Source organism: Nerophis ophidion, linkage group LG14 (genome assembly GCF_033978795.1).
Source record: "Nerophis ophidion isolate RoL-2023_Sa linkage group LG14, RoL_Noph_v1.0, whole genome shotgun sequence".
Lineage (NCBI taxonomy): Eukaryota > Metazoa > Chordata > Actinopteri > Syngnathiformes > Syngnathidae > Nerophis > Nerophis ophidion.
In genome coordinates, this window is record NC_084624.1 from 52,283,095 (window position 1) to 52,304,799 (window position 21,705).

The 21,705-nt window shown below is 44.1% G+C and overlaps 1 protein-coding gene and 1 long non-coding RNA gene across 2 annotated transcripts in view; one reads left to right on the forward strand and one right to left on the reverse strand.

Annotated features, from left to right (window-relative positions):
- The window catches only part of LOC133568838 (outer dense fiber protein 2-like), an 86,404-nt gene extending 77,262 nt beyond the window's left edge, over positions 1–9,142 (reverse strand). The window contains exon 1 of the mRNA XM_061921009.1: positions 8,972–9,142. The gene's annotated coding sequence lies outside the window, so the exon portion shown is untranslated. The remainder of the gene's footprint in view (positions 1–8,971) is intronic.
- Positions 1,534–19,915, forward strand: LOC133568842 (uncharacterized). Its single transcript, XR_009809685.1, has 3 exons — positions 1,534–2,485; positions 4,228–4,363; positions 18,893–19,915. It is a non-coding gene; the product is annotated as an uncharacterized LOC133568842 (long non-coding RNA).
- Positions 19,916–21,705: the final 1,790 nt, after the last annotated feature.

Sequence of the window (21,705 nt, forward strand, 5' to 3'; positions counted from 1 at the left end):
GTTTCAGTCCGGGGGTCTCCACTGTCGTATTTTACACTTCATAATGCGCCACACATTTTCCATGGGAGACAGGTCTGGACTGCAGGCGGGCCAGGAAAGTACCTGCACTCTTTTTTTTTTTACAAAGCCACGCTTTTGTAACACGTGCTGAATGTGGCTTGGCATTGTCTTGCTGAAATAAGCAGGGGCGTCCATGAAAAAGACGGCGCTTGGATGGCAGCATATGTTGTTCCAAAACCTGTATGTACCTTTCAGCATTAATGGTGCCTTCACAGATGTGTAAGTTATCCATGCCTTGGGCACTAATGCACCCCCATACTATCACACATGCTGGCTTTTGAACTTTGTGTCGGATGACACGATGTCGAATATTTCCAAAAACAAAATGTGGACTCGTCCGACCACAGAACACTTTTCCACTTTGCATCAGTCCATCTTAGGGGATCTCGGGCCCAGAGAAGCCGGCGGCGTTTCTGGATGTTGTTGATAAATGGCTTTTGCTTTGCATAGTAGAGCTTTAACTGGCTTTTACAGATGTAGCGACCAACTGCATTTAGTTAGAGTGGTTTTCTGAAGTGTTCCTGAGCCCATGTGGTGATATCCTTTAGAGATTGATGTCGGTTTTTGATACAGTGTTGTCTGAGGGATCGAGAGTCACGGTCATTCAATGTTGGTTTCCGGCCATGCCGCTTACGTGGAGTGATTTCTCCAGATTCTCTGAACCTTTTGATGATATTATGGACCGTAGATGTTGAAATCCCTAAATTTCTTGCAATTGCACTTTGAGAAAGGTTGTTCTTCAACTGTTTGACTATTTGCTCACGCAGTTGTGGACAAAGGGGTGTACCTCGCCCCATCCTTTCTTGTGAAAGACTGAGCATTTTTTGGCAAGCTGTTTTTATAGCCAATCATGGCACCCACCTGTTCCCAATTAGCCTGCACACCTGTGGGATTTTCCAAATAAGCGTTTGATGCGCATTCCTCAACTTTCTCAGTATTTATTGCCACCTTTCCCAACTTTTTTGTCATGTGTTGCTGGCATCATATTCTAAAGATAATGATTATTTGCAAAAAAAAAAAAAATGTTTATCAGTTTGAACATCAAATATGTTGTCTTTGTAGCATATTCGACTGAATATGGGTTGAAAATGATTAGCAAATTATTGTATTCTGTTTATATTTACATTTAACACAATTTCCCAACTTATATGGAAACGGGGTTTGTAAATAACAAGTGAGGTGGTGATTGACAGCATGTGTAAAACAGCTTCCTGTAAACCAGAGCCGAGCCGAGCAGAACAACAAGGAAACAAGAACTTAATTCACCTTTTTAAAATAACATCATGATACTTCTCCTGCTCACAATTTGTCCAACAAATGAGGAAAAACAATGTGAGCAGCAAGGCCTGGGCACTGTTTCGCTACGCCTCTCGTTTTGTTGGCTCCCCGGCTTTTTAACGCGGTGACATGCTTGGTCTCCACACGTTAGAGAACAAAGCAGCCCTGCATGTCTTTTTCATGTCATGGAAAGTTTTTTGGGATTACAACAGACAATATTTGTTCATGATGATGCAACAGCGGGACGATTACAGCATGTTTGTGCTTCCACAGCCAGCAATAAAACACGTTTTTCAATGATGTCAATTTTCAGTCATTCTTGTAAGACAATTATACCTCCCGCCCAGAGGTGGGTAGTAACGCGCTACATTTACTCCGTTACATTTACTTGAGTAACTTTTGGGATAAATTGTACTTCTACGAGTAGTTTTTATGCAACATACTTTTACTTTTACTTGAGTATATTTATAGAGAAGAAACGCTACTTTTACTCCGTTCCATTTATCTACAATCAGCTCGCTACTCGCTACTTTTTTTTTTATCGATCTATTAATGTTTGTTTTGGTTTATGACAGAGCTTCAAAGTAGAATCTACGCATGCCTGCTTTTCACCAATCACATGCAGTCACTGGTGACGTTGGACCAATCAAACAGAGCCAGGCGGTCACGTGACCCGACTTAAACAAGTTGAAAAACTTATTGGGGTGTTACCATTTAGTGGTCAACTGTACGGAATATGTACTGTACTGTGCAATCTACTAATAAAAGTTTCAATAAATCAATCAAAAGTGTAAAGAAAAAAAGACACTTTTTATTTCAACCGTACTTCCTGTCACAAGCCTAAAGACTGATCGCACAGTTCCTGTCTTCACAATAAAAGCGCCGCTCCATCGCGCCTGCGCTAACAATATAAGAGTTTCCGAAAGCCAGCGCGAACAAGCTAGCAAACTACGGAGTTTGCCGCCAATGTATTTCTTGTAAAGTGTATAAAAACGAATATGGAAGCTGGACAAATAAGATGCCAAAAACCAACGACTTTCATGTGGTATTGGACAGAAAAGAGGAACTTTTTTTTCCTTCCATTTGAAAACATGGACGTTATCATCAATACTGTCTGATTCCAATCAATGCAAGTCATCAGAATCAGGTAATACACCAACTTGTATTCTTGTCTTCATGAAAGATAGGAATCTATGTGTTAAAAATGTATGTATATTCATTAAAACACCTTTAACATGTCAACAAAAACGGCAAAATAAATAAATATACATTATATACTGTATATATAAATGTATGTATATGTATATATATATATATATATATATATATATATATTTGTATATATATATATTTGTATATATAACACTCCTACTTCTTCAAATGTCCATCTTCTTTTAACCAAACGTGACCTTATATTGTCTTTTAAAAACAGTTTGTGCGGTTAAATAGTCTTATAAAAACAGTTTGTGCGGTTATATTGTCTTATAAAAACAATTTGTGCGGATACCGGGGAAAAGCCATTACTCTTCCCGGTTCGCTTGGAGTGGGTGCGCGCAAGCTAGCGAGGTTTAATTTGAGGCATTTATATGAATAAAGGCGTACAAAAACGTGCTTTTTCACGGGAAAATGCATCCGAAAAGCACATTAATGTATGTCGGATGTGGAGGCGTAACCGCCGCCTACACACCGGGGCTAACGTTAGCTCGACGCTAGTTCAGAATCAGAGTGGGTTTTATAGCCATCGTTTTGTTGCAGGCTCAATACCAATGTGAGCAATTTGCAATATGCGCAACTGCATTTTGCAAATGTGTATAATGCGCAAATTTTTTGCAAATTGCTTCCAGCTATATATTTGAATAATGTGTGGTGCACATTTTGCAAATAAATGGGCGCAAATACATGTTTTTGGTGTCAAAATAATTTATTAAATACTATTGTACGATGTGGCGCAGTGGGAGAGTTGCTGTGCGCAACCCGAGGGTCCCTGGTTCAGATCCCACCTAGTACCAACCTCGTCACGTCCGTTGTGTCCTGAGCAAGACACTTCACCCTTGCTCCTGATGGGTGCTGGTTGGCGCCTTGCATGGCAGCTCCCTCCATCAGTGTGTGAATGTGTGTGTGAATGGGTGAATGTGGAAGTAGTGTCAAAGCGCTTTGAGTACCTTGAAGGTAGAAAAGCGCTATACAAGTACAACTTATTTATTTATTTATATATATTTATATGTGTGTGTATAAATGATATGTGTGTGTGTGTGTGTATATATATATGTATATATGAGGTAGATCGCCTCGACTTGGTCATTTATTAAGTAATTAATAAACAATGAAAAACTTATTCAGGTGTTACCATTTAGTGGTCAATTGTACGGAATATGTACTGTACTGTGCAATCTACTAATACAAGTTTCGATTAATCAATCAATCAATCAAATCAATGAATGCCTACTGAGCCTATGGTGCTGTTAAGTTATTGTGGCTCAATGTGCCATTTTTTTATTTGCTTTTAATGTACTATTATTTAATATATATTATTGTTTTAGTTGCTTAAGAGATATTCCTGGCTCTGAATTTGCTCATTGCTATTTTTATGTTTTTGTGCATTATTTGTTGCCGTAATCAGGTTACTCGTCAGTTACTCAGTACTTGAGTAGTTTTTTCACAACATACTTTTTACTTTTACTCAAGTAAATATTTGGGTGACTACTCCTTACTTTTACTTGAGTAATAAATCTCTAAAGTAACAGTACTCTTACTTGAGTACAATTTCTGGCTACTCTACCCACCTGTGCTCCCGCCAGCAGCAGGGCGCTCATGAGCAAAACACCCCAGTAAATCCCTACTGCATGACGTCAGAAAAAAAACATTAACATGAGATGTTTTCCTTCTTAGCCCACGACGTCTGAGACATGCTTGACCTACGACGTCATAAACAGCGACTTACTGAAGACGCTAACACCGCATTCGACTGACCGCCACTGTCGGCGATCTCGGGTCAGCATGGCCACACCTCAACGTGATGAACATGGTATGTTTCATTTCGAACTGCAATACATATTTTTGTAATAAATGCAGAGTCTGTGTGACGGACAATTCAAGCTTCTGCTTGCTAAATAAATACAACACAATCGACTCTGGTTCAACGTGTTCCTATACTATCAATTGGAGTGGCACCGGATTTCTGACTCTATCAGTGAGGTTTACATTTATCAAGTAAGTAAAGTAAACCCAGATCCGTTGCGTACGCATAATCTGTCCTCCGTGTTTAAACCACTCCAACACGTCACAAAAGCCAATCCGTCAATGGATTTCTATGTCGCTAATCCAGTTTGGTTGGTTTCAACTGCCATAAACGTACTAACCTGCATCTACAGTTGTGATCAAAATGATTCAACCCCCACACAATTTTGGTGTTTCAGCAAGTTGGATATTTATTCCGTATTTTGTTCATAGTCATATCAAATAAAAATGTGTCAAATAGACAAATGCAACTTAAATTGTAACACTGTATTTTACAAAATACCAAAAAAGGACGTTTTTCTTAATATCTCATTGACAAAATGATTCAACCCCCTAGTTACATGCATCTTTAGTACTTAGTAGAACACCCTTTGGCAGTAATAACATCCTTCAAACGTGATACATAACCGGACACAAGCTTCTTGCAACCATCTACAGGTATTTTAGCCCATTCCTCTTGGGCAAAGGCCTCCAGTTCATTCATATTCTTGGGCTTGCGTGCTGCAACTGCCTTCTTCAAGTCCCACCGCAGGTTTTCTAGAGGATTTAGGTCTGGCGACTGTGAAGGCCACCACAGAGTCTCCCAGCCCTTCTTCTGCAACCACTCCGATGTTGATTTGGAGGTATGCTTGGGATCGTTGTCCTGTTGGAAGGTCCAACGTCTCCCAAGCCTCAGCTTCGTCACTGACTTCATGACATTTGCAGCTAATATATCCTGCTAGGAAATAGAATTCATAATGCCTTGAACGCGCTGGAGATTCCCGGTACCTGAGGCAGAGAAACAGCCCCAGAGCATGATTGACCCCCCACCATGCTTAACAGTAGGCAAGGTGTTCTTCTCTTTGTAAGCTTCATTTTTTCTCCTCCAGACATAATGTTGATTCATAGGCCCACAGAGTTCCAGTTTTGTCTCATCACTCCATAGAACAGTTTCCCAAAACCTTTGGGGTTTGTCCAGATGATTTTTGGCATACTGGTGTTTATTTTCTTGTGCCTGGTAGTCAGAAGTGGGGTGCGCCGGGGAGTTCTGGCATGGAGGCCTTCATCTCGTAGTGCGCGCCTAATTGTCTGGGACGAAACCTGCGTTCCCCCCTCTGCAATGTCCTCTTGTAGTTCCTCAGCTGTTACCTGGGGGTTTTTCACCACTGTACGCTTCAAATATCGGACAGCATCCTCTTTCTACCACGCCCAGGTAGTGTTTCCACTGTGCCTTTAGCTTTAAACTTGCAAATTATGCTCCCAACTGTGTCTTTTGGAATGTGTAATGTCTTTGATATTTTCTTATATCCATATCCTTTCTTATGAAGACAAATTACCTCCTCTCTTGACTTCTTTGACCACTCCCTGGACTTCACCATGTTGCAAATACACCATTGACCATCTACAAGAAGCTGAGCGTCACAGTCTTTTTCAATCAGTTTAATTGTTGCTCGTTATGGTTCTAATCACATCTACAGGTGTTTTCAACACCTGATTGAAAAGACCTTATTCAAAATCTGTTCTTAAGAGTTATGATCTTCAAGGGGTTGAATCATTTTGTCAATGAGAAATTAAGAAAAATGTCCTTTTTTGGTATTTTGTAAAATACAGTGTTGCAATTTAAGTTGCATTTGTCTATTTGACAAGGCGCACCCCACTTCTGACTACCAGGCACAAGAAAAATAGACTCCAGTATGCCAAAAATCATCTGGACAAACCCCAAAGGTTTGGGGAAATTGTTCTATGGAGTCATGAGACAAAACCGGAGGAATGGGCTAAAATACCTGTAGATGGTTGCAAGAAGCTTGTGTCCGGTTATGTATCACGTTTGAAGGATGTCATTACTGCCAAAGGGTGTTCTACTAAGTACTAAAGATGCATGTAACTAGGGGGTTGAATCATTTTGTCAATGAGATATTAAGGAAAATGTCCCTTTTTGGTATTTTGTAAAATACAGTGTTACAATTTAAGTTGCATTTGTCTATTTGACACATCTTTATTTGATATGACTATAAACAAAATACGGAATAAATGTCCAACTTGCTAAAACACCAAAATTGTGTGGGGGTTGAATCATTTTGATCACAACTGTAAATGAAGACGAATTTGATTTAATTAATGCCCATTTATGAATCATTATCATCTTGTGAAAGACAGGAAGTGAAGCAAGTTTTAAAACACAGAGCAGGTGTGCAGTAGAAGTTAAATATGCCGTGCTTCTTCCTACTCCTTTTTTGCTCAGTCGACGTCCGAAGAAACTCACCCAAATTGTTGGAAGCAACTGTCACATACTTCAAAATCTAAGTATACATTTTCATTTTTGCACACAGACTGAAACCAGAGTTATACACATATTGAAATAGTTAGTACAGTTCTGGATTTTAGGTGATTAGTGTTAGTGTTGTTAGTACATCCATTTTAGTACAATTTAATTTTTGTTGCATAAGGGTCGACAAAGTTTGAATCCTATGAAAACCCAATCAAATTTTTCCATAAGAAATCCTTTAAATCTAAAAAATAGACACGCAAAAATATGAACGCAGATCCCATTTTTAATGGAGAATAATGACATACATACACATGATGAACAAAATGTATCATTTAACTTTGACGTGTTTCTTCCTTGAACACTCCTGTCCTCACCTTTTGGATTTTACTACAAGTTCTCTTTTGAATTCAATGGTCCTTCTAAACTTCTTCATCTAAGTGCTGACAATCACATCTTTTTGGCCCCCACGGTGGATTATTCTGCAGCAGAACTTGGTAGCAAAAAGTTGAGTTACAAATCTTTGATTGTAGTCAGCTGGAGGCGTGTCTTAATGAAATTAAACAATGGATGTCCGCTAACTTTTTGCAACTCAACGCCAAAAAAACGGAAATGCTGATTATCGGTCCTGCTAGACACCGAACTCTATTTAATAATAAAACTCTAACATTTGACAACCAAACAATTAAACAAGGCGACACGGTAAAGAATCTGGGTATTATCTTCGACCCAACTCTCTCCTTTGAGGCACACATTAAAAGCGTTACTAAAACGGCCTTCTTTCATCTCCGTTATATCGCTAAAATTTGCTCCATTCTGTCCACTAAAGACGCTGAGATCATTATCCATGCGTTTGTTACGTCTCGCCTCGACTACTGTAACGTATTATTTTCGGGTCTCCCCATATCTAGCATTAAAAGATTACAGTTGGTACAAAATGCGGCTGCTAGACTTTTGACAAGAACAAGAAAGTTTGATCACATTACGCCTGTACTGTATATACCTTTATATACATATATACATACATATATACCTATACTGGCTCACCTGCACTGGCTTCCTGTGCACTTAAGATGGGACTTTAAGGTTTTACTACTTACGTATAAAATACTACACGGTCTAGCTCCATCCTATCTTGCCGATTGTATTGTACCATATGTCCCGGCAAGAAATCTGCGTTCAAAGGACTCCGGCTTATTAGTGATTCCCAAAGCCCAAAAAAAGTCTGCGGGCTATAGAGCGTTTTCATTTCGGGCTCCAGTACTCTGGAATGCCCTCCCGGTAACAGTTCGAGATGCCACCTCAGTAGAAGCATTTAAGTCTCACCTTAAAACTCATTTGTATTCTCTAGCCTTTAAATAGACTCCCTTTTTAGACCAGTTGATCTGCCGTTTCTTTTCTTTTTCTTCTATGTCCCACTCTCCTTTGTGGAGGGAGTCCGGTCCGATCCGGTGGCCATGTACTGCTCGCCTGTGTATCGGCTGGGGACATCTCTGTGCTGCTGATCAGCCTCCGCTTGGGATGGTTTCCTGCTAGCTCCGCTGTGAACGGGACTCTCGCTGCTGTGTTGGATCCGCTTTGGACTGGACTCTCGCGACTGTGTTGGATCCATTATGGATTGATCTTTCACAGTATCATGTTCTCATATGTTCTCATAGTCATCAGTATCATCAGTATCACAGTATCATGTTCTCATAGTCATTATTGTCACCGACGTCCCACTGGGTGTGAGTTTTCCTTGCCCTTATGTGGGCCTACCGAGGATGTCGTAGTGGTTTGTGCAGCCCTTTGAGACACTAGTGATTTAGGGCTATATAAGTAAACATTGATTGATTGACGAGATTTGAAAACTTTGGTGCCAATTTTGGTGAAAAGTGGAGGTATGAAAACTTGCAATGTTTTTCAGCTTTTGCCGTTTTGTCTACAAACTAAACAGTTAGTATTAGTGAGCAAAGTCAAAACTAAAAGAATGAGTTGCTGCATGTTGAAGTCTAATCAGGTTGATGCATGCTTGAAGTTGTGAATCAGCCTCACTTCACAGTGTGGCAAACATCAACACAAAGTCTGGCAGTTTAAAATGGAATTACGTGTTGGAAGTACAATCAACTTTCTGTTGCAAGCCGCCACCACATGCACACTTCATCAACTCACCTCCAAAAGGATCACATCTGTTAGTTCACGCCGACAAATCGTGGAGACGTCCAAAGAAAGGCAGCAGACGCCTGAACTCAAGTCTCCACAGTGGCTTTGTTCCCCTCCTTCTTCTTCTTTGACTTGTTGGGTGTGGACTTGGTTCACATCAGTCACTACTTCAAAAAAAAAAAAAAAAAAAGACCACACCCATTGAGCGAGAATTTAAGGCATTAGAAAAAAAGTTTTTTTCGAAATAGCGAGAGCGAGGAAGCTTTCAAGGCCTAAAAAACTCATGTTTACATGTACTTTACAACGTGGCGGACATTAAACATCCCATTGCCATGATAGAAGAGATTACTGGAACTGAGTGTGTGTGTGGGGCAGGCAGCAACACACACACACACACACACACACACACTGCTCGGCGAGTGCACATCCGGCAGCATGCAAGAGTGTTTGAGCAGTTATGTGCCTCCACATTGATGGCTCACAGCTGCCACTGCTTTTCCTGTCTGCTTCATGCTATGGTTAGCAATCATACTGTATGCTCACATCTGTTTGCTGTTAAGCACGCAAGTGATGCCGGAGCCAATCTGCTTTATTTGATCTCCCGTTTAGCAAAACATGATTAAACCCAACTAAATAGTGCTCCTCTTCCTGTTTGAACTTGAAAGCTATGTATTCCCCCTGAAGTAGCTGTGTCAATTGTGCAACCACAGGCAAAGTCCAAGCTCTTAGTGTCTTTTGGTAGACAACTATTATGTTGCTGGCCAACTAATCTGGATCTGACTTATATCAATCAATCAATCAATGTTTATTTATATAGCCCCAAATCACAAATGTCTCAAAGGACTGCACAAATCATTACGACTACAACATCCTCGGAAGAACCCACAAAAGGGCAAGGAAAACTCACACCCAGTGGGCAGGGAGAATTCACATCCAGTGGGACGCCAGCGACAATGCTGACTATGAGAAACCTTAGAGAGGACCTCCAAATGTGGGCAACCCCCCCCCCCCCTCTAGGGGACCGAAAGCAATGGATGTCGAGCGGGTCTAACATGATACTGTGAAAGTTCAATCCATAGTGGCTCCAACACAGCCGCGAGAGTTCAGTTCAAGCGGATCCAAGACAGCAGCGAGAGTCCCGTCCACAGGAAACCATCTCAAGCGGATCAGCAGCGTAGAGATGTCCCCAACCGATACAGGCGAGCGGTCCATCCTGGGTCCCGACGAGCGGTCCATCCTGGGTCTCGACTCTGGACAGCCAGTACTTCATCCATGGTCATCGGACCGGACCCCCTCCACAAGGGAGGGGGGGGCAGAGGAGAAAAAGAAAAGAAGCGGCAGATCAACTGGTCTAAAAAGGAGGTCTATTTAAAGGCTAAAGTATACAGATGAGTTTTAAGGTGAGACTTAAATGCTTCTACTGAGGTGGCATCTCGAACTGTTACCGGGAGGGCATTCCAGAGTACTGGAGCCCGAACGGAAAACGCTCTATAGCCCGCAGACTTTTTTTGGGCTCTAGGAATCACTAATAAGCCGGAGTCTTTTGAACGCAGATTTCTTGCCGGGACATATGGTACAATACAATCGGCAAGATAGGCTGGAGCTAGACCGTGTAGTATTTTATACGTAAGTAGTAAAACCTTAAAGTCACATCTTAAGTGCACAGGAAGCCAGTGCAGGTGAGCCAGTACAGGTATATATGTATGTATATATGTATATAAAGGTATATACAGTACAGGCGTAATATGATCAAACTTTCTTGTTCTTGTCAAAAGTCTAGCAGCCGCATTTTGTACCAACTGTAATCTTTTAATGCTAGACATGGGGAGACCCGAAAATAATACGTTACAGTAATCGAGACGAGACGTAAGAAACGCATGGATAATGATCTCGGCGTCTTTAGTGGACAAAATGGAGCGAATTTTAGCGATATTACGGAGATGAAAGAAGGCCGTTTTAGTAACGCTTTTAATGTGTGACTCAAAGGAGAGAGTAGGGTCGAAGATAATACCCAGATTCTTTACCGAGTCACCGTGTTTTATTATTTGGTTGTCAAATGTTAAAGTTGTATTATTAAATAGAGGTCGGTGTCTAGCAGGACCGATAATCAGCATTTCCGTTTTTTTGGCGTTAGGTTGCAAAAAGTTAGCGGACATCCATTGTTTAATTTCATTAAGACACGCTTCCAACTGACTACAGTCCGGCGTGTTGGTCAGCTTTAGGGGCATGTAGAGTTGGGTGTCATCAGCATAACAGTGAAAGCTAACACCGTATTTGTGTATGATGTCACCTAGCGGCAGCATGTAGATGCTGAAGAGTACAGGGCCAAGGACCGAACCCTGGGGAACTCCACACGTTACCTTAACATAGTCCGAGGTCACACTGTTATAGGAGACGCACTGCATCCTGTCAGTAAGATAAGAGTTAAACCATGACAGGGCTGAGTCTGACATACCAATTCGTATTTTGATACGCTCTAATAAAATATTATGATCGACGGTATCGAAAGCAGCGCTAAGATCGAGGAGCAGCAACATAGATGACGCATTATTAAAGGCCTACTGAAACCCACTACTACCCACCACGCAGTCTGATAGTTTATTTATCAATGATGAAATATTAACATTGCAACACATGCCGATACGGCATTTTTAGTTTACTAAATTACAATTTTAAATTTCCCGGGAGTTTCGTCATGAAAACGTTGTGTAATGATGACGTGTACGCAAGACGTCACGGGTTTTTAGGAAGTATGAGCGCTGCACACACACACAGCTAAAAGTCGTCTGCTTTAACGGCATAATTACACAGTATTTTGGACATCTGTGTTGCTGAATCTTTTGCAATTTGTTCAATTAATATTGGAGAAGTCGAAGTAGAAAGACGGAGTTGGGAAGCTTTAGCCTTTAGCCACACAAACACACGGTGATTCCTTGTTTAAAATTCCTGGAGGTGAAACTTTACTATGGGTCAGAGCGAGGTCAAGAGAACATGAAACACGACGGAATGTCAACCAGCAGGTTTCGGTGAGAAAATTGTGGTTAAAAAGTCGCTTCTTACCGGAGAAAAGCTGAGGCCGTCCATAGCTGCCCACGACTCCCCTGAGACACTGCGCGTCAAGACACCCGTGGACGTACACCTCCGACTATCAGGTACTATTTAACTCACTAAAACACTAGCAACACAATAGAAAGATAAGGGATTTCCCAGAATTATCCTAGTAAATGTGTCTAAAAACATCGGAATCCGTCCCAATGCAATCGCGTTTTTTTTTTTTTTTTACTTGTTTTTTTTCTAGTCCGTCGCTATCAATATCCTCAAACACGAATCTTTCCTCCTCTCTCAAATTAATGGGGAAAATGTCGTTTTCTCGGTCCGAATAGCACTTTTTGTTGGAGGCTCCCATTAAAATCAATGTGAATATGTGAGGAGCCATCAAACATGTGACGTCATCGCCTGCGACTTCCGGTAGAGGCAGGGCTTTTCTCTTAGCACCGAAAGTTGCGAACTTTATCGTGGATGTTCTCTACTAAATCCTTCAGCAAAAATATGGCAATATCGCTTAATGATCAAGTATGACACATAGAATGGACCTGCTATCCCCGTTTAAATAAGAACATCTAATTTCAGTAGGCCTTTAACCTCCCATTATCAATTTAGCAGGAATCTTCCATGCTAAATTAGACAAAAAAGTACAAAATAAAAAAAGACGTCCTTGTGCATACACCCAAAAAGAAAATGATGTCTGGTCACTCATTTATTCACACCATATGAACAGTACAGTAATATAAACAGTGCAAAAGGCAGCACGGTGGGACAGGGGTTAGCGCATGTGCCTCACAATACTAAGGTCCTGAGTTCAATCCTGGGCTCGGAATCTTTCTGTGTGGAGTTTGCATGTTCTCCCCGAGACTGTGTGGGTTCTACTCCGGCTTCCTCCTACCTCCAAAGACATACACCTGGCGATAGACCCCTCCCACCTCCAAAAACATGCACCTGGTGATAAGACCCTCCCACCTCCAAAGACATGCACTTGGGGATAGGCCCCTCCCACCCCCCAAAACATGCACCTGGCGATAGGCACCTCCCACCTCCAAAGACATGCACCCGAGGATAGGCCCCTCCCACCTCCAAAGATATGCACCTGAGGATAGGCCCGTCCCACCTCCAAAGACATGCACCTGGGGATAGGCCCCTCCCATCTCCAAAAACATGCACCTGGCGATAAGCCCCTCCCACCTCCAAAGACATGCACTTGGGGATAGGCCCCTCCCACCTCCAAAGGCATGCACCTGGGTATAAGCCCCTCCCACCTCCAAAGACATGCTCCTGGGGATAGGTCCCTCCCACCTCCAAAGAGATGCACCTGGGGATAGGCCCCTCCCACCTCCAAAAACATGCACCTGGGGATAGGCCCCTCCCACCTCCAAAGACATGCACCTGGGGATAGGCCCCTCCCACCTCCAAAGACATGCACCTGGGGTTAGGCCCCTACCACCTCCAAAGACATGCACTTGGGGTTAGGCCCCTCCCACTTCCAAAGACAGTCATTTGGGGATAGGTTGATTGGCAACACTAAATTGTCCCTAGTGTGTGAGTGTTGTCTATCTGTGTTGGCCCTGCGATGAGGTGGTGACTGGTCCAGGGTGTACGACGCCTTCCACCTAAATGCAGCTGAGATAGGCTCCAGACCCCCCCGTCACCCCAAAAAGGGACAAGCAGGTAGTAAATAGATGGATGAAAGGTAACATTGTAAAAAAAACAACAACATGGAGCAAATAAATGAGTAATGAGAAATACGTAATAAGAAATAAAAAAATAGGTGCAGGTGAGAAAAGAAGGTTATGCAAGGTTCTCACCTGAAGCAGTAAATTAACAAACACAATTAAACAAGCATGTGGAAAAAATAAGATTACTAGTCGTGTGTGTGTGTGTGTGTGTGTGTGTGTGTGTGTGTGTGTGTGTGTGTGTGTGTGTCTACATTCGTGGAGTGAGTCATCCCCCACTGACCCCACCCTGCAGTATTTGACGGGATTGGTCCTATCCCTGAAAGAAGCCCTCAAATAAGTGTGCCCTTTGTTCCAAATGTCACGAGGACTACTTCTCGCTCTCCTTCCTTCTTTCTTTGCCTCTTTCGCTCATCTTTCTTTACGATTTTTGTGCCTTCCATCAGTTGAAGGCTGAAATTTTGCACAGAAATGTTATTCTGTGTCCCAAGCAAAAATATAACAAATATATCCATCCATCCATCCATTTTCTACCGCTCGTCCCTTTTGGGGTGGCGGGAGGGGGGGCTGGAGCCTATCTCATCTGCACTTGGGTGGAAGGCGGCGTACACCCTGGACAAGTCACCACCTCATCGCAGGGCCAACACAGATAAACAACATTCACACACGAGGGACCATTTAGTGTTGCCAATCAACATATCCCCAGGTGCATCTCTGGAGGTGGGAGGGGCCTATCCCCAGGTGCCTGTCTTTGGAGGTGGGAAGGGCCTTACCCCCAGGTGCATCACTTTGGAGGTGGGAGGGGCCTATCCCCAGGTGCATGTCTTTGGAGGTGGGAGGGGCCTATCCCCAGGTGCATCCCTTTGGAGGTGGGAGGGACCTATCCCCAGGTGCATGTCTTTGGAGGTGGGAGGGGCCTATCCCCAGGTGCATGTCTTTGGAGGTGGGAGGGGCCTATCCCCAGGTGCATGACTTAGGAAGTGGGAGGGACCTATCCACAGGTGCATGTCTTTGGAGGTGGGAGGGGCCTATCCCCAGGTGCATGTCTTTGGAGGTGTGATGGGCTAGCCCCAGGTGCATCTCTTTGGAGGTGGGAGGGACCTATCCCCAGGTGCATGACTTAGGAAGTGGGAGGGACCTATCCACAGGTGCATGTCTTTGGAGGTGGGAGTGGCCTATCCCCAGGTGCATGTCTTTGGAGGTGGGAAGGGCCTTACCCCCAGGTGCATCACTTTGGAGGTGGGAGGGGCCTATCCCCAGGTGCATGTCTTTGGAGGTGGGAGGGGCCTATCCCCAGGTGCATCCCTTTGGAGGTGGGAGGGACCTATCCCCAGGTGCATGTCTTTGGAGGTGGGAGGGGCCTATCCCCAGGTGCATGTCTTTGGAGGTGGGAGGGGCCTATCCCCAGGTGCATGACTTAGGAAGTGGGAGGGACCTATCCACAGGTGCATGTCTTTGGAGGTGGGAGGGGCCTATCCCCAGGTGCATGTCTTTGGAGGTGTGATGGGCTAGCCCCAGGTGCATCTCTTTGGAGGTGGGAGGGACCTATCCCCAGGTGCATGACTTAGGAAGTGGGAGGGACCTATCCACAGGTGCATGTCTTTGGAGGTGGGAGGGACCTATCCCCAGGTGCATGACTTAGGAAGTGGGAGGGACCTATCCACAGGTGCATGTCTTTGGAGGTGGGAGGGGCCTATCCCTAGCTGCATCCTATCTGGTACCTGGAGGTACCAGATAGGATGGCGGCTGCACCATAAGCGTCTGCAGATCTGGTACAGCAGGCGGCTGCACCATCTTCACAGCCGGCAATGGAAAATCCCTCAAAGTCCCACGTGAACCCTGAGTGGAACCGCCAGGCACACACACACAGAGCAGGTTCTGTTGTATGAACCATGTGCTCGTGGATATCTGTTGGCATCTGGCTCCTATTTCCTTTCTGCCCATCTCACAACACAAAGCTTTCCAAGAATGACTCACAGGCCTTCCAGGCATCCGACACACAACTGGGAATGTCACAAAGCTTTTTACCCAATGGCTTCAGCATGGAGTCCCACAAAAAGCATTGTTCCCACACCTCTGACGGTTTTCTATGTTTTAGCCATCCATCAATCAATCAATCAATCAATGTTTATTTATATAGCCCCAAATCACAAATGTCTCAAAGGACTGCACAAATCATTACGACTACAACATCCTCGGAAGAACCCACAAAAGGGCAAGGAAAACTCACACCCAGTGGGCAGGGAGAATTCACATCCAGTGGGACGCCAGTGACAATGCTGACTATGAGAAACCTTGGAGAGGACCTCAGATGTGGGCAACCCCCCCCCTCTAGGGGACCGAAAGCAATGGATGTCGAGCGGGTCTAACATGATACTGTGAAAGTTCAATCCATAGTGGCTCCAACACAGCCGCGAGAGTTCAGTTCAAGCGGATCCAAGACAGCAGCGAGAGTCCCGTCCACAGGAAACATCTCAAGCGGATCAGCAGCGTAGAGATGTCCCCAACCGATACAGGCGAGCGGTCCATCCTGGGTCCCGACGAGCGGTCCATCCTGGGTCTTGACTCTGGACAGCCAGTACTTCATCCATGGTCATCGGACCGGACCCCCTCCACAAGGGAGGGGGGGACATAGGAGAAAGAAAAGAAGAGAAGCGGCTGATCAACTGGTCTAAAAAGGTTAATTTGTTCAACCTCGGCCCGTGGCTTTGTTCAGTTTTAAATTTTGGCCCACTCTGTATTTGAGTTTGACACCCCTGACGTAAACAATCATAATTGTTCCGAGACATTTTTATGTCGCACAGCACAAGTACAGATGAGAGGAAAAGTTATCTTTTTACATAGGTAACTTTGATCTAAGTACAATAAAATAAGTCCTTTAAATCAACTGTTGGTAAAAGTACATATTTCTAAACCATGAGACAAGCGGTAGGAAAATGGATGGACGGAAACAAGACTTTGTAGTGGTAGACTTTCAGCACAAATTATGTTTTACTTCTATTGTGTTTGCCACTTTGCTGTTTCTGCTTGTAAAAGGTTGCACAGGACGAAGTAAAGAAGCCAAAGAAAAAGCAAAACCACATTAGAGCAGTTTTACGTTTCTCAATATTTTCCTGACGGGAGCATATTCTACAAGTAATGTTTTGGATCCGTCTCCAAAAGAACCAACTTTTTTATCACTAGAAGACATTCCATATTGAATGTGCGTAATCCAATTCCTCACAATGATGTCATCTTTCCCTCGTTTGAAGTTTCTAGACTTCCCTTTAATGTGCTTCTCCTGGAAAACTGTTGTCCACCCATCCAGCTGTCGGAATAAGACTTTTATTGTGGGTAGATGGTGACGCACACACACACACACACACACACACACACACACACACGCACACACACACACACACACACACACGCACACACACACACACACACACGCACGCACACACACACATGCACACACACACACAAACAAACTGTGAGATTGTAGTGGAAAATGTCTGTCCTACGGTTACCACTAAACTAAATGCATTGAGAGGGACACGACATAAGAGGTCAAAAGACTCCGGCTTATTAGTGATTCCTAGAGCCCAAAAAAAGTCTGCGGGCTATAGAGCGTTTTCCGTTCGGGCTCCAGTACTCTGGAATGCCCTCCCGGTAACAGTTCGAGATGCTACCTCAGTAGAAGCATTTAAGTCTCACCTTAAAACTCATCTGTATACTCTAGCCTTTAAATAGACCTCCTTTTTAGACCAGTTGATCTGCCGCTTCTTTTCAATCAATCAATCAATGTTTATTTATATAGCCCCAAATCACAAATGTCTCAAAGGACTGCACAAATCATTACGACTACAACATCCTCGGAAGAACCCACAAAAGGGCAAGGAAAACTCACACCCAGTGGGCAGGGAGAATTCACATCCAGTGGGACGCCAGTGACAATGCTGACTATGAGAAACCTTGGAGAGGACCTCACATGTGAGCAACCCCCCCCCTCTAGGGGACCGAAAGCAATGGATGTCGAGCGGGTCTAACATGATACTGTGAAAGTTCAATCCATAGTGGCTCCAAGACAGCAGCGAGAGTCCCGTCCACAGGAAACCATCTCAAGCGGATCAGCAGCATAGAGATGTCCCCAACCGATACAGGCGAGCGGTCCATCCTGGGTCCCGACGAGCGGTCCATCCTGGGTCTCGACTCTGGACAGCCAGTACTTCATCCATGGTCATCGGACCGGACCCCCTCCACAAGGGAGGGGGGGACATAGGAGAAAGAAAATAAGCGGCAGATCAACTGGTCTAAAAAGGAGGTCTATTTAAAGGCTAGAGTATACAGATGAGTTTTAAGGTGAGACTTAAATGCTTCTACTGAGGTAGCATCTCGAACTGTTACCGGGAGGGCATTCCAGAGTACTGGAGCCCGAACGGAAAACGCTCTTTTCTTTCTCCTATGTCCCCCCCGTCCCTTGTGGAGGGGGTCCGGTCCAATGACCATGGATGAAGTACTGGCTGTCCAGAGTCAGGACCCAGGATGGACCGCTCGCCTGTGTATCGGTTGGGGACATCTCTACGCTGCTGATCCGCCTCCGCTTGAGATGGTCTCCTGTGGACGGAACTCTCGCTGCTGTCTTGGATCCGCTTTGAACTGAACTCTCGCGGCTGTGTTGGAGCCACTATGGATTGAACTTTCACAGTATCATGTTAGACCCGCTCGACAGCCATTGCTTTCGGTCCCCTAGAGGGGGGGGGGGGGTTGCCCACATCTGAGGTCCTCTCCAAGGTTTCTCATCGTCAGCATTGTCACTGGCGTCCCACTGGATGTGAATTCTCCCTGCCCACTGGGTGTGAGTTTTCCTTGCCCTTTTGTGGGTTCTTCCGAGGATGTTGTAGTCGTAATGATTTGTGCAGTCCTTTGAGACATTTGTGATTTGGGGCTATATAAATAAACATTGATTGATTGAAGTCACCCTGAACATTGGACAGTTTTAATAGTTGATTATGCTACAAATCCGGCCATCATGGAGTGTATAAATAAGAAGGGAAAACCAAGCCTGAGTGTGCGCTCTTATTAATTCCTTTCATGAGGGTTCACCCTCTTTCGTCTTCGAAGACATTGTCTCTGTGAACATATCGATTCAATCCAACTTTGTACTATCTGATTGTGAGTAATTAAAACTGTTGTAACAAACTCTCTATTGTTCCTGTTTAAGATTCGGACTTTTCGACCACATAAAATTGGCGTCACGAACAGGATGAGGCCCCGGGTTCAACCCCAGAATTTCCTACCACATAAAATCTACCTCAGTGGACCTCATGACACTCTGGCTTACATTTCAAAGGCAAGTGAGAAAAATGAAGTTGATGTCAGTGATGTCACTGTAATGTGTCCATCCATCCATCCGTTTTTCTACCGCTTATTCCCTAATGGGGTCGCTGGCGCCTATCTCAGCTACAATCGGGCGGAAGGCGGGGTACACCCTGGACAAGTCGCAACCTCATCACAGGGCACAATACATAAAATACTCTAATCTACAAAAAAAAAAATGAATAAAACAGTTCATGCTGATTTTTAATCAAAATTAAGTCAGTATTAAAGTGGAATTTTGCCTATCGTGTCACGACAGGAAAACTGTCCAAAAGTTAAAGCAACGGAACAAAAACTTTACAATTGGGAAGTAATTTGATACTAATTTTATACACTTTTTCCAACAAACTCATCATTCACACCTGTAATATTTAAAGAAATGAGTTTGTTTTATACAAAAGCAAAAAACCAGTGAAATTACCACCTCGTAAATGCTAAATAAAAAGAATAGAACAAATCCTTTTCAACTTATATTCAATTGAATAGACTGCAGAGGCAAGATACTTAATGTTCGAACTGAGAAACGTATTTTTTTAACCACACTCAGTGCAGGTTTGGGAACTGAGGAGACACGATTTTGAAGTGGAATTCTTTCCCATTCTTGCTTGATGTACAGCTTAAGTTGTTCAACAGTCTCCCGCCTCATATTTTAGCCTTCACACATTTTCAATGTCTGGACTACAGGCAAGCCAGTCTAGTACCCGCACTCTTTTACTATGAAGCCACGCTGTTGTAACACGTGGTTCGGCATTATCTTGCTGAAATAAGCAGGGGCGTCCATGATAACGTTGCTTGGATGGCAACATATGTTGCTCCAAAAGCTGTATGTACCTTTCAGCATTAATGGTGCCTTCACAGATGTGTAAGTTAGCCATGCCCTGGGCATTAAACCCCCCCCCCCCATACCATCACAGATGCTTCCTTTTACACTTTCACCCTAGAGCAGTCCCCATGGTTCTTTTCCTTTTTGTTGCGGAGGACACGACGTCCACAGATTCCGAAAACTATTTGAAATGCGGACTCGTCAGACCACAGAACACTTTTTCACTTCACGTCAGTCCATCTCAGATGAGCTCGGGCCCAGCAAAGCCAACAACGATCCTGGGTGATGTTGATAAATGGCTTTGGCTTTGCATAATAGCGTTTTAACTTGCACTTACAGATGTAGCGACCAACTGTAGTTACTGACAGTGGTTTTCTGAAGTGTTCCAAAGCCCATGTGGTGATATCCTTTACACACTGATGTCGCTTTTTGATGCAGTACCGCCTGAGGGATCGCATTGCTGCTTACTAGCAGTGATTTCTCTAGATTCTCTGAACCTTTTGATGATATTACGGAGCGTAGATGGTAAAATCCCTACATTCCTTGCAATAGCTGCTTGAGAAATGTTGTTCTTCAACAATTTGCTCAGGCTTTTGTCGACAAAGTGGTGACCCTCGCCCCGTCCTTGTTTGTGAACGAGTGAGCATTTCACGGAAGCTGCTTTTATAGCCAATCACGGCACCCACCTGTTCCCAATTAGCCTGCTCACCTGTGGCATGGGTGGCAAACTCTGGCCCGCGGGCCAAACCTGGCCCGCCGTGTAATTTCATTTGGCCCTTGAGGCAATAATACATTAACATTAGAGCTTGCCCGCCGGTGTTATACAGTGGCGGTGCTGCTGTATCACCGCATTCAACGCTAATTCTCATACATGCCAACCCTCCCGATTTTTCCAAGAGAATCCCGAATTTCAGTCCCCCCCACCCCCGGAAATCTCCCGGGGCAACCATTCTCCCGAATTTCCACCCGGACAACAAAATTGGGGGCGTGCCTTAAAGGTACTGCTTTTAGCATCCTCTACAACCTGTCGTCACGTCCGCTTTTCCTCCATACAAACAGCGTGCCTGTCCATTCACGTAATATATGCGGCTTCTACACACACACAAGTGAATGCAAGGCATACTTTGTCAACAGCCATACAGCTCACACTGAGGGTGGCCGTATAAACAACTTTAACACTGTTACACCACACTGTGAACCCACACCAAACAAGAATGACAAACACATTTCGGGAGAACATCCGCACCGTAACACAACAGAACAAATACCCAGAAACCCTTGCAGCACTAACTCTTCCGGGACGCTACAATATACACCCCCGCTACCAGCAAAACTCGATTTTGCATGTCACTATAAAGTTATATAAGCCTTGCTTGTTCAATATTCAATGCAAAACTTGTTTGGGTCCCTATGAAAAGGTTAAGTTGTTCAACTTTGGCCCGCGGCTTTGTTCAGTTTAGAATTTTGGCCCACTCTGTATTTGAGTTTAACACCCCTGACCTGTGGGATGTTCCATATAAGTCTTTGATGAAGCATTCCTCAACTTTCTCACTCTTTTTTGCCACTTGTGCCAGCTTTTTAGAAACATGTATAAGTGCACAAATGTAAGAGTACGTGAGACAAGTACACATAAGACTGCATGATTTAGTACATGAGTGTACGAGTACACGTAGGGACGGCGTGGTGCAGTGGAAGAGTGGCCGTGCGCAACCCGAGGGTCCCTGGTTCAATCCCCACCTAGTACCAACCTCGTCATGTCCGTTGTGGTTAGCGCCTTGCATTGCAGCTCCCTCCCTCAGTGTGTGAAGGGGTAAATGTGGAAGTAGTGTCAAAGC